At 37.9% G+C, this 13,049-nt stretch overlaps 1 protein-coding gene across 5 annotated transcripts in view; it reads left to right on the forward strand.

The window, feature by feature from the left end:
* Nucleotides 1-13,049, forward strand: part of LOC131047909 (probable leucine-rich repeat receptor-like protein kinase At1g35710) — a 193,253-nt gene that overhangs the window by 12,995 nt on the left and 167,209 nt on the right. The gene's annotated exons all lie outside the window — the stretch shown is intronic.

Genomic DNA, 13,049 nt, shown 5'->3' on the forward strand with positions numbered 1-13,049 from the left:
TGATAACCAAGAGAAGACAAGTTAGCAGCAGAAACACGGAGTTAATCTAGCACTTTGATCCAAAATTCTGCCTAGAAGAGATAAATCGAAGAAGTAAAACAGAATAGAAAGAGAGCGGAGTTTATATGTATTTTTGTGTTGATAGTCATCGCTAAAAGTTTGGCAAGACTACCGTTAGACCCTTGAGGGGTTTTTCCTCATAGTTGGTAATAGGTATTGTCATCTTCCTTTTGAATGGTCCACCAAACAGTGTTAGCAGGACATAATATCATGTATCTGGATATCATTATGTGATTTTTTTATTAATTCTGACATTTTATGTCTCCTTTGAGACCCCTCTTCAGGTAAATTAAAAGATCAATAATGTGGTTTTTTGGTTTGTTTAATTACTATTTAAGTACAAGCAGATAGAGAAACAATTATAATTTGAGTAAGGTTGGTACCATAAATTTTAAATTTGCTCTTGTTTATTTATTTTAGAAAGGGTTTTCTATTAATCAAAAAACCAATTTTAAATTTCAATATTTTAATCATTAATAATGCGTTTTTTAAGAATAATTGCGGGTTCTAGAGGGGCCTGCATTTGAGAAGAAATGATTACATAAGCTGTGAAAGCCAAAACTACATGATGGATGTTCAAAAAAGCCAAACTGCCCTACAAAAGGCAGGTGAAAGCGACAGAAAAAGATGTTCTAAAGAAATGAGGGGGCTGCTGAAGCCTGATCATTTCTATTCACCAGTTGGACACTTGGTTCCAAAACTTTATTCAACTAAGATATAAAAATCCCTTCTTGAGGCATTACAGGGGTGGAGAAATCACTATCATAGTATCAACATACAATATATTATTTTTTAAAACTACCTGCAGGTTATTATGACCTATGCTATATCTTGACAAATTTTTTCCACATTTTCAATTCTGTTATCAAGATTACTTGAAACTTCTGCAGCTTTATATTTTTCTTGATTATCATTGACTAACATAGGAAAGCCTGCAGCAGGGATAAGTAGTTGCAAAGCATTCACAATCCATTTGCAGGTAATTTCATCTGCCACCCGTAAGCAGAGATTTGACTTGAATAAAGATGTGAAATAATCCCACTTTAGAAAGCCAGACAATCCAGTTGTTATCTGCGAAAGATGCACTTTGTGAACATCAGGCTAGCTTCATTATCAGCTTTGAACATCATTTTTAGGTCTTTATCTGACACAATATCCATCATTCTCTGTTGTTGGCTATGCCACTCCAACGTCTAGCACATGCACAGAGAAAATACAAACAAACATAGACTATCGAGCATTCATCTTCCTTCACCTCTTATAGAAGGAGGATGACAATATTTTGATCATTGCATCGCCACTCACCCAATGCCAATTGCATATTGTACAACTCACATGCTTGGAGTGATGTAGGGACAAAATTAAATCAGGCTAATGCATTCACATTGTTTAATGTCAATAGTTCCCATGCTTATTGCATTGATCATATAAGAAGGTGAAAGAAAAGTGGGTTTGGAGGTGGCTTGGCATGAATATCATTAGCTAGCACATCATCTAATTGCCAATTTTAAGCTTTACAACCAATTTTTGCTGAAAAGGGACTTTGCTTGATCCTGTAGTTAGCTAAATGGTTTGCCAGTTGGTTGCTTTCTCCATCGTAATGATTAAAAATTATACCCACAAAGCTCTTCCCCACAGATTTTACTTCATCTTTTGTAGTATGCTGCCCCTGTTGTTCTTTTTAGATTAAAAATACAGTGTTAATTTTTTCTGGTGTGATCTTTCAAACTAGACAGAAGGTGCAGAAGGGGTTGTGTTTTTTTTTTTTTTTTTGATGGATCAACTGGAAATAATAATAAATTGCAGCAAATACTAATTCTGAAAATAACACTAATAAAATGCAATTTAGGAGCAGAATACTCCAAATTTAGATGTTGATCAAAATATTGGATTTTTCTACAATATAACAGCAACCTAGTTCATTAAAAAATTTAGACTTACAGATCAAACCCAAACATACCCAGAAAAAGTTGTAGACTGGGAACCATTGCTGTAATAAAATCACCCCTGTAAATCCTAAGATTTGGGCGCCACACCTTCAATTCTGAGTGCCAAATGCCAATGGTATGATGGAAGGATGTCTGCGGCCCCTAACTGCCCAATTTGGTTTAATCAAACCCTTCAAAAACTTGTCCAATCAGCTTCCACAAATTTGCAACAGCCTTGTTATTGAATGAATTATTTATTTTGTTGAATACATGAGTTGCCTGTAGGATAATAATCTCAAATCTCCCAGACTATATCTCTCAATAGCATAGAAGATGTCATCATCGAGGGGTTTTGCCCTCACTAACCCAAAAGAAAGCCTCCCAGAGAAGCTGCAACCAAAATCTCAAAACATGAATAACTTGAACAAGTCCCCCAAAAAGCCTCAAATAGGATGCACCTCCAGCCCTAATTCCCATGTCCAAATTGGAGGCAAAATCACTTTATTTTTAATTTATTAGAACTCCTTATGCCTCCCTAATTCCAACACCCAAAATGGTGAGGAATTCATTTTTATCTTAATATTTTATTGTAACCTTGATATCTCCCTAGGTAGACGCCACCTTTTGCCTTCGCCTTATAATTTATTAATTAAGTCACCTTATGACTCTCTAGGTGTCCTCCTTTAAAAAACAACTTATGATGATGGGATCTTCAAATGACTTAACTTTATAATAATTAAATAACATAAGTGAAATATTTTAATTTTCACTTAAGACCTTATGTTATCTAAAAATAAGGTCCCGGACCACCTAAAATTATGCCCCAATCCAAGTAGAACACCTCCTGAGTTCTTTATTCCCTTTCCCATTGGCTTGAGAGAACTCAAATGACTAGGCTAATGACTTGTCGATTGGTTAGGAAGGGGACATTACATTCCGCTCTTCCCAAAATTGCTTGTCGTCAAGCAATTTCAACTTTGGATGGTGCAAAATCTGCTCACTTTCTCAAGTTGCATCCTTTACTGGGAAATCCTTCCATTTGATGAAATACCCCGTGAAGACCCATTTCTGAAGAGCTCTCTATCTGAAGTCAATAATAGCCTTAGGTATCAAGATCAGTTTCCCCTCATCCAATGGTGGTAACATGGAAAAGATTGTGTACTTGACTATTATTTGGTAGGTTAAGCTCCTAGGCAACTTCCCCAATCCTCTTGGTAATTTTGAATGGTCCATAAAATCTTGGCTTGAGCTTCTTTGCTCAACTCTTCTTGAGAGTAGATTTTTTGTATGGCTGTAATCTTAAATATACCATGTCTCCAACCTCAAAATGGTGCTCTATCCCTTGCTGATCAACATATAATTTCTATTGATTTCGTTCTTGTTGTAGGTTCTCGTCCAAGGTTTTCATGATGTCTTGACTCTCTTGTAACAAGTCCTTTGCCCTAGGCACTTTGCTATCTCCAAAAAGAAGATCCATGAAGCTGAGAGTCTCATATCCTTATAAAGCCATAAAGGGTGTCATCCTGATAGACATGTGGTAGGTGGTGTTGTAACAATACTCACCTAAGTGTAACCACTTAATCCACGCTCTGCTGTTTAGAATCATAGTTCCTGAGGTGTGCTTCCACCCATTTATTAACTATTTCTGTTTGTCCATCCATTTGTGGGTAGCTCGTGCTAGGAGAGCTCAGTCCTACTCAACCTGAAGAGCTCTTGCCAAAAGATACTCAAAAACTTGTTGTCCCTATCACTCACAATGCTCTTGGGCAGTCCATGCAGTCTGAAGATCTTCTAAAAAACAAATTAGCTACCTGTGCGGTTGTATATGTAGTTGAGATAGCGAAAAAGTGAGCAAATTTAGACAATTTGTCAACCACCACATGAATACTATCTTTGCCCTGAATCTTAGGCATCCTTGTAATAAAATCCATTGAGATGCTCTCCCATTTCTGATTAGAAATAGGCTAAGGCTGAAATAGAACAGCTGGAAATGTATGCTCATTTTTATTTTGTTGGCAAACTAAACACTCTCTAGCATACTTAAGGACTCCATTCTTAAGTCCTTTTCAAGTGAATCTCTCACAAATCTGCTTGTAAGTCTTAAAGAAACCTAGATGTCCTGCCATGGGAGTATCATGAAAAATCCTCAAAATCTTCATCTTAAACTGTGAAGAAGGCACCAAATAAATCTTGTCCTTATACATAATCAACTCATTCACCATTGTATACCTGTCATCCTATGTTGTGCCCTCCATAATCCTTGCTTCCCATGAATCTTTAGTATATTCACCTGCAATTAATTCTTTCCAATCTGCAAAAATCTCCGTGAGGGAGCATATATGAGGTCTCCTAGAGAGTGCATCAACAACTATATTCTTCTTCCCTTTGACATAAACAATGTCAAAGTCATATGCTTGCAATCTACTGACCCACTTCTGCTGCTTGTCATTGAGGTCCTTCTGATTCATGAAGTATTTAATACCATTATGGTCTGTCTTGATGATAAATTTGCCTCCAACCAAGTATGGTCTGAATTTGGCCAATGCATGCATGATGGCCAATATCTCCTTGTCATAAATTGAATAGCTCTTCTCTGCCCCTCTTAACTTGCTACTCTCAAATGCGATGGGATGTTTATCATGCATCAACATTGCTCCTATCCTCTCACATGAAAAATCACACTCTAACTTAAAGGGTTTGGAGAAGTTTGGTATGGCCAAAATAGGGCATGTAGACATCACTTGTTTGAAGTGCTCAAAACACTTTTATGCTGAATCAAACCACACAAATGCCCCCTTTTTTGGTCAAATCAATAAGTGATGCAACTGCCTAAGAAATCCTCTTAACAAATCTTCGATAGAACCCACAAAGTCTAAAGAATACCTTGAGCTATGTGAGATTGATAGGAGTAAGCCATTTTACAATAGCATTGTATCATCCTTCTTTTTAACTAGGAGTACTGTTGATGCAAAGGGACTCTTACTAGGTCTTATGTGTCCCGTCTCAAGTAACTTGCTAATTGCCTTTCTAATCTCATCTTTGTGCCTCTTAGGATGTCAATAAGGAGTTGTTATTATAGGTTTGGATCCCTCGTCTAGCTCAATAACGTGCTCTATGCCCCTATTAGGTGGAACTTCAGGGGGAATATGTAATGTCCCCTTTTCTAAGTGACATGAGATGAGCAGGGGTTGACCTACCATTCGAGTTCCCGTAGGTCAATGACATGGTTAGGGGACTCTTTCTGAGGGTCATGGAGCTTTGTAGGGGCTCTGTGAGCCGTTTTGGACCTTCAGACGACAGTTCCTACATTTTAGGGAGGTCTCCTATTTTTTAGGGAGAACTGGCAGTTGACTGAATGACCACCTGGGGGACCAAGGAGTAGAGCAGGATCCTTTTGAGTAGTTACAGGTGTTTGGAGAGAGGTTCCTACTTTTTAGGGCGATTCCCTACTTTTTAGGAGGTTGTGGCAGTTTCCGTATTTGAGGTTCCACGGGACCATACCATGGTTTCAGTTTCAGGAAGATTGGGTGTGTTTCCTAGTTTCTAGGAGCATCCCTAGATTTTAGGGATGGGATTGCTAGTTGGCCCATCTTGTCCGACATCAGTCACAGACAGGTGACGACGTCAGATTCATGTTTGGTTGGTTATTTTGGGCTATTATTGGATTTATGGAAATATTTTAATATATTTAAATATTTCCTAAGTTAGCGATTAAATAAATTAAAATAAGGCTATGTATATAGCCATTTTGGAGTAATAAGGGGTTTTTGGCTTCATCTGGTTTGATATGCCTATGTGTTATAGCTCGTTGGAAAGGTCTTGAACTTTGCTACATGATTCTCACCTCCCAGAGTCTTTTTGGATGCTTGAAGCTATTTATTCTCAATAAAGTGATATTTTTCTATAGTTTGACACCATAATTAGGAAAGTGTCACTTTAATTATAAAGCGCAAGCTTTATTATTCTTTAGGGTTCGACTTGCAAAGGGAAAGAAGTTATAAGGAGATGAAAACCTAATTGATAGCATCTTTGATCATTTTGAAACTTGCGAATTTGGGAATTGCTCTGGAAGAGTGATTTTGGTCTGGGATGTAAACCCCAGGTCTGAACTTGCTGGGACGTAGCCCTCAGCAGGAGTTGACAGTGGATTTATCCAGGATTGCACAGAGATTGTCAGAGGTAGAAGACACATCTTCTTGGCTTGAAGATTCGGCGTGCATATTGGGGGTTTCAACAGGGCGGCTGGTCTATTTCAGCTGGCACGTGATTTGCAGCAGCTTCCACGCCTCCTTTGCAACCACGCCTTGTTTGTATGTTGGCTTGAAGGGTTGTATTCAACTTATTTGGTCTTCCTTGTTCGTTGCCAGTAATATTTCTCCATCTGGCATCAATCCAGATTGAGAACAACTCCAAATAAATGTATGGATTCTTGTTGAATACAAAACTAGGTTATTTGCTTGGTATGATTTGCAGTTTTTTCAGATTGCTTGTGTTCTTACATATGAACATTGTTTACTGTTTAATTTCGTAGTTGTTGCTATTTATCAATTACTTTACTTATAAGATCAAAACCTAAAAAGAAACAATCCCTTTTTGCAACTTCTGTCTATTCTATAAGATCACCGTAAAATTACAAAAATATAGTATGTTTAATTAAGAATTTACAGCAGCAACAACAAAAGGATCCATTTGGGATCTTTCAGAATACTCTCAAAAACCTTGCTATGCTTGGATAGCACCAACTGATTATTTGGGTGGTAATTGTTCTTTTGCTGATTTGGGATGTGTGGAACCTTGGGAATAATAGTATACTCTGCTGTCCACTCAATCTGATCATGTCTAATCAACCTCTCCATCCTCTCGAGTGACACTACCTTGGGTCCTCCATTTGAAAGTCCTCTAAGTACCACCTTTCTCCCTTGGTGTCAAACCTCATTTCCAACTTTTGCAAGTTGAAAGAGAACTCCACAAGTGACATCATCCAAACCATGCCAAGTATGGCATCATTGTCCCCCACATCTACCACATAAAACTCATCTTGCAGATGATAATCTCCCAAGTGCATAGCTAGATTTGAAATTTTGCAAGTACAAGGGATTTTATACCCATCTGCTACCATTACCTTAAACCCATAATGCTCCTCTGTTTGCAGACCTCTTCTAGCCACTACCCTCTCATCAATGAAATTATGTGTTGCTCCTGTGTCAATCAAAGCAACTACTCACTACCCCTGTATAACTTCTCACCTTGAAAATAATTGCCTTTTGTGGATTGGAGAGTTGGGCAAGGGTCCTATCTTCCCTTGGCTCTTCTTTTGGAGGGTTTTCCTCTTCACCACTGTTTGAATCAGATGGTTGATCTGATTCCTCTGATGTTGATTCATCAATAGAAAAATACTCTAATTGTTTTGCTTTGGGCTTTGTTGATGTGTTTTTAATGACACCTCAAACACAGAATAAAATACTAAGTATTCCATCCTCACTGTCAGATGAAGTGGTAACACCTCCTCCTTTTGATACCAAGCTGATTTGTCAAAGGCATGCACTCCACATCTTGTTTGTAATGCACTCCTTTGATGAATCTACTAATCTCAATTGCATCCTGACCTGATTGATGGCATTGCTGCATGATGAACATGTGAATTTTGAATGTGATGTATTATGTATTCTACACCACGAGAGCAAAATATTTTCCACACATAAGCCCTTCTCAGTGCTTAACTGCTTCTTGATCATTTCCTTCAGTCTTATGAAGAATTCACTTTCACCATTTGAAAATTCTGGTTCCGCCCTTGCACATGCTACCGGTTCATGTATTTCTTAAAAGGAAATCTTCTTTTGTAACGTTAAGTCCACCCTTGATAGAAATGTTAAACACTTCAACTCACCATGCTCGGTAGTTCCATGCATTCTACATCCTCCCAACAATGCAAATTGAGACAAGCTTTGTGGATACAACTGCTTATTCAAAGTCCCCCAAAGCTGAAGAATATCATTTGAGGATTATCTTGGTCATACAAATCATGAAACTTTTGCCCATCCATTGAGAAATCTTTTTGGATTTTCTTATTTTCTGATTTGTTTTGGATATTCAAATTTTTCAATTTTTTGGATTTTTTCAACTTTTCACTTTTTTGGATTTTTAACATAAAAGAGATCTAGCATATCTCAAATTCAACACTTGAAAGCTCAAACTCGTTCCAGCCTGCATCAGATTTGAATATAAACTGTCTCCTTTCCTTTGCAAATCCGGTTGATGATCCTGCATTCTCACCTTCCTTCTTGTGGTAATTCTGTTGAGGGTAGAGGAGGGTGAAGGAAATCTTAGATAACTCCTCTTGAAATTGATTGTCCATTGAACGATTCTCCACTTGATGATGATCGACCCCAATGTTCACACGTTCACTTGTTCATACGTTCATGTCCTCCTTCTAGCGACAATTTTGTTGATGTGTGTTTTTTATGACACCTGGAACACATAATAAAATACTAAGCATTCTATCCTCCCTTGAACAAGGAAACCTGATATGCTAAACTTTGCGATCAAACAAGGCCACCTTAAGGTTTACAATGCGAACAATCGACTTTAATAATGGATAGACTCAGTGAATAAGATGTGATGTTGGTGGTAACACAAAGGGGCTTAGGCTTTGCTGGAATGTGGAAACTAACTTAACTTCTCAAACAAAGAAAGATTAAAAGGGGTAAAGGGGATAGGAAAATTAATCCAACACCTAATAATGCAAGAAATCATTGATGACTTAGTGAAACCAAACCAAGCTTCGCTTCACCATGAGGAAACAACTACACAAAGATGGTGTAATTGCATAAGGGTACACAAATGATTTTTATATCACTTATGCACATCAACACCATGAACAATGAGCATAAATTACTTGAAGTTAAACTTTCAATTGAGTTTAGACTAACCATGCACTGCAATTTGCAATCAACAAATTCCAAAAGGTATGAACATATAAGCTTCACCATTAATGAACAATAAGATCTTCCACTCAACTAATCAACTCCATGTAAACAAATCTAAAACTTGAGAAGTAGAAACCTGTTGATGGGAAAATTTAGCACCTCCATCAACCCAGAATAGAATGCACAGAGTCTATCCTATTCTCTCTTGAATAAGGGAACCTTGTATGCCTTCTGACTATTCAAACAACGTAACCTCAAGGTTTCTAATGTTAGGTCATGACTATGCTTAGGATAACTTAGTGTTGATGATGTGATTTTGTTGGTAATCACAAAGGGACTTATGCCTATATTTTAGATAGGTTTTCAGGATGACTAACACAGACAATCTTCTAAATCAAAGGAAAATAAAAAGGATTTTAGGACCATGAACATACATTAAGTACCCAATTTTGGCGCAACTTAAATGGACATTCACAATTGAACTAACAACAATGAAAGGCTTAGACTAACCATGTACAAATTACAGTCAGCAAATCTACAATGGTATGAATCAGAAGTCAATCAGATTTCCTCACACTTCACCAGTAAAATCACTGGACTTTAGCTAATTTGATGAAAAGAAACAATGCAAATAGGAGAGAGCAAATGGCAAAACACCATGCTTCAATGCTTTACTCACTTGCTTCAACTGCCATTACAACATTTTTTGCTCAACAATTCCTACTCTACTCCTAATTCTAACTTCTACTTTCTAACCTTCTAACCCCTTATAAAGAGAGAGGCACTAGCCTTTTATAGATTTTACATTCTAAATCAATGGCCAAGATTCAATCCATTCAATGGCCCAGATTTGACCTCTAGAAACCCTAACAACTTTTGGTTAATGGTCTCAACAACTTACACTTTTTAACTACTTTCTAGCTGTTTTCAATCAATCCCACTAAAAGACAAAAGTCCACGGGGCTCAAGACACAAACAGGACAAATTCGGTAGCTGGGTGAACGACTAACTTTTGGCCCTTCTTTGAATTGCATCAAATTGGGCCCAAAAGTTGTCATTTTACAATAGATAAATCCCTTTTTTACAATAAATCATTTTCCAGCTCAGATCTAGCTGTTTATTTTCTATTTCTGTATGTCTCCTATAGCATTTTGTGTCTTATCACTGTTTTCCAAAATTCTAGAAATGACATCATTGGGCTTTTTGCTTTGTGGTAATGGTGTCTCATCTCTGTGCTTGGTTTTTGGTGATCTTTTGGCTTTATCATGATGATATCTCCAATTGGTGTGCTGGATTTTCTATCCTTTGGCTCCGTTGGTGGTCTCCCTGCCTTTGAGTCTTGTGGTGTTTTGTAATGTCTTCTTCTCAGTGAGGAGTAATCAGTGGTCCATTGGCCTATTTCGGAGACCCGTAGGTTGATTGGAATGGAGAATTAGGGTTTCCTATTTTTGTGGAATTCTGCACGAGCCATTTGAGGATTGTTTGGAGGGAGTTCTACATTTTTGTTCACGGATTCCTTCTGGGTTTTTCGAAAGTTTCTTGGTGGTATAACATGCATTCAGTTATGAGGAGAATTCTGAACTTACTATTTTTAGTAAGTGGGTGTTGGGCTGACTAGATAGTACAGTTTTTCTAGGTTTTCTGAGCTCTCTCTCTCTGGGTTCGATGATTAGGATTTTCGGAGTAGTTTTTCTTGACTTACTATTTTTAGTAAGTGTCAGTCTGGGTATTGCTATTTTGGCAGTCTTGGGCAGAGCTCCGATCCAGTGCAGTTCAGTGTTTTTCTTCACTTCAGTTCACCTGTGGATTTGACTGCGATCAGTATTGGAGATATAAGTGAATTAATTAAATATTATTACTTTACATTAAAGTTTAATATTTAATTATTTATATTACTGATCAATTGTATTGAGAATTGTGCATAATGTTATTTTCCTAAGTCTGGCTAGGCGAAATATTTATTTGATTAAGGGGACGCCAAAAGTGAATGTGAAGATATTATTTTTATTTGCCAAGTTTTATTTACTTGCCAAATTGTGGTTTTCCCCTTTTTGGGGTGAGTTTTGGCATATGAGTGTGGCGCCAAGCTTGGGCCCACCTTGGGAAATGAAATGCAAATTTGAAAGGTAAATTTGGCGGGTATTTGGATTTGAATTCCAAACTGAGAAATCTATTTATACAGGTGCTTGGCTCCTCATTTGGGGATCTTGAGAATTTACACCGTTATGTTGCCGGAATGGTTAGTGACTGAACTTCGAAGTTGGAAGAGCTTACTAGTTGCTTCAGTTTCGTACTTGAGACACAATACCTAGCTGGATAGTTGATTTTGGGTGACTTTTTTGGAGTGTTTGATTCAGTTTTTAGTGTGAGTTTTGGAGTTTCTATGTTGCTGGTTCGTACTTGGCTGGAAGTGAGTTTTATTTGTAGCTGCCTGTGTGTTTAGAGCATCATTTTGGGTATCGACTCTATCTATCTGTACTCCCTGGGCGATAAGGTTCACAAATTTGCAGATTGAGATTTGGAGATTCAGATTTTTAGTTGCAGATCAAAATTTACAGTTTGGTCGTACCATTTTGGAGGTGCCTTGGTTTGCGTGCTGAGTGTTTGTGGTGTTCGTGTGGCTGGTTTGAGGTTTGGTTCTCATCATCTATGCTTTCCCTTCTGTTTGCTTCCGTTCTCATGCAATTTGGAGTTGTTTTGGATGATTTGTAAGCATTTTAGTGTGTCCGTAGCTTGCTGGTTTGGTGAATTTTCTGTGCATTTCCAGAAAATCAGATTTGGTGTTAGTAGTAGTTTTGGCTTGTCATCTTCGTAGTTCTCATTGTAGCTGATTAGGATCATTTCTTTGATAACATTGAGAATGTAATGCTTCTTGGATGCTAATAGTGTAATGTAGGTACACTTATTGTAAGGCTGATTTCAGTAGTACTGAATAGTCAATTATTCCTACTTTATACTTGTATTCCTACTTTATACTTATAATTCCGAACTCCCGCCGCATAAGCGGTCGAGTGATATTTGTTTGTAATGGTCCTCTCACTGCATAAGCAGTCGAGTTGAGCTTTGTTGTTGTGTTCAGTCCTCCCGCTGAAACATTGCGGTAGAGTGATTAGTGTTGAGTGTGCTCTTGTTGCCTTGGCTGGTTTACCGCCAAGTATCTTGTTTACCCGTTGGTTAAGTGGAAGGGGCTGGCTTGCCGCCCATTATTGTAATCAGTGCTTTCAGCAGTTGCTACTAATGATCCCCTGCTACCGTATGCTCTCACCCTCCCAATTTGGGCTCTCAGTGATCAAAAGGTGTAGGGTTCCTTTCAGTTGTTTGGATTACATTATTCTAACCCTAACGGGTGATTGGTGTGATTGTGATCTTGTTGTAAAAATCAATTTTTTTTTTGTGGGAATATTACATGTTTGATCTTGGAAAGATTGGATCTGTAGCCCCTTCTGGCAGTGGCCTGTTCTTTGTGACTCCTTTGGTGTCACCTATCCTGTAGAGACAAGCAATATCAAGGATCGGTCACATTCACATGGTATTCAATTCTCACCATCACATTCATTTTCACTTGAACACACGTCATTGTTCACTCTTCCACTCATTCCTGAAGGAACTCAAATAAACCTATTGGAGGATTAGCCCTTTGCTATCAAATCGTGAAAATATATTCAACTTTCCTTCGAGGCATACTTCTGACTTGTGTCTTAACACCATGTGGAGTGTTACTTTGGAATTTGGACAAAGACTGGTGCAAATGGAGAATTTTCTGATTGAAACCCCACTAGGGTGGAGAAGGCTGCAAATTTGGTGTTGAGAAACTACATAGGAATAAGGCATATTCCTCTTTTGATTGCTAATGCCGAGTTTGGGAGTGAATCTTTATGTAAATGATCAAACTCAGACTGAAATTCGGCCTTAGGAAGGGTCTTAGGAATAAGGGCTTAGTCCTTGTGTGTTACAACCGAACTTAGGAGTCTTGCCATTCAAACTTAACTTTTGAAACCCTTTTGAAGAAATTCGGTGCAAAACTCTGTCTTGGGAAGGCTTTTAGGAATAAGCCTATTCTCATTTAAACTGCAATCACCAAATTTGGTGAGAAAAATCCAAATTTCGGGTTCAAACTCGGCAAAAGGAAGCCTTT

The sequence above is a fragment of the Cryptomeria japonica genome, chromosome 3, assembly GCF_030272615.1.
Source record: "Cryptomeria japonica chromosome 3, Sugi_1.0, whole genome shotgun sequence".
NCBI classification, from domain to species: Eukaryota; Viridiplantae; Streptophyta; class Pinopsida; order Cupressales; family Cupressaceae; genus Cryptomeria; species Cryptomeria japonica.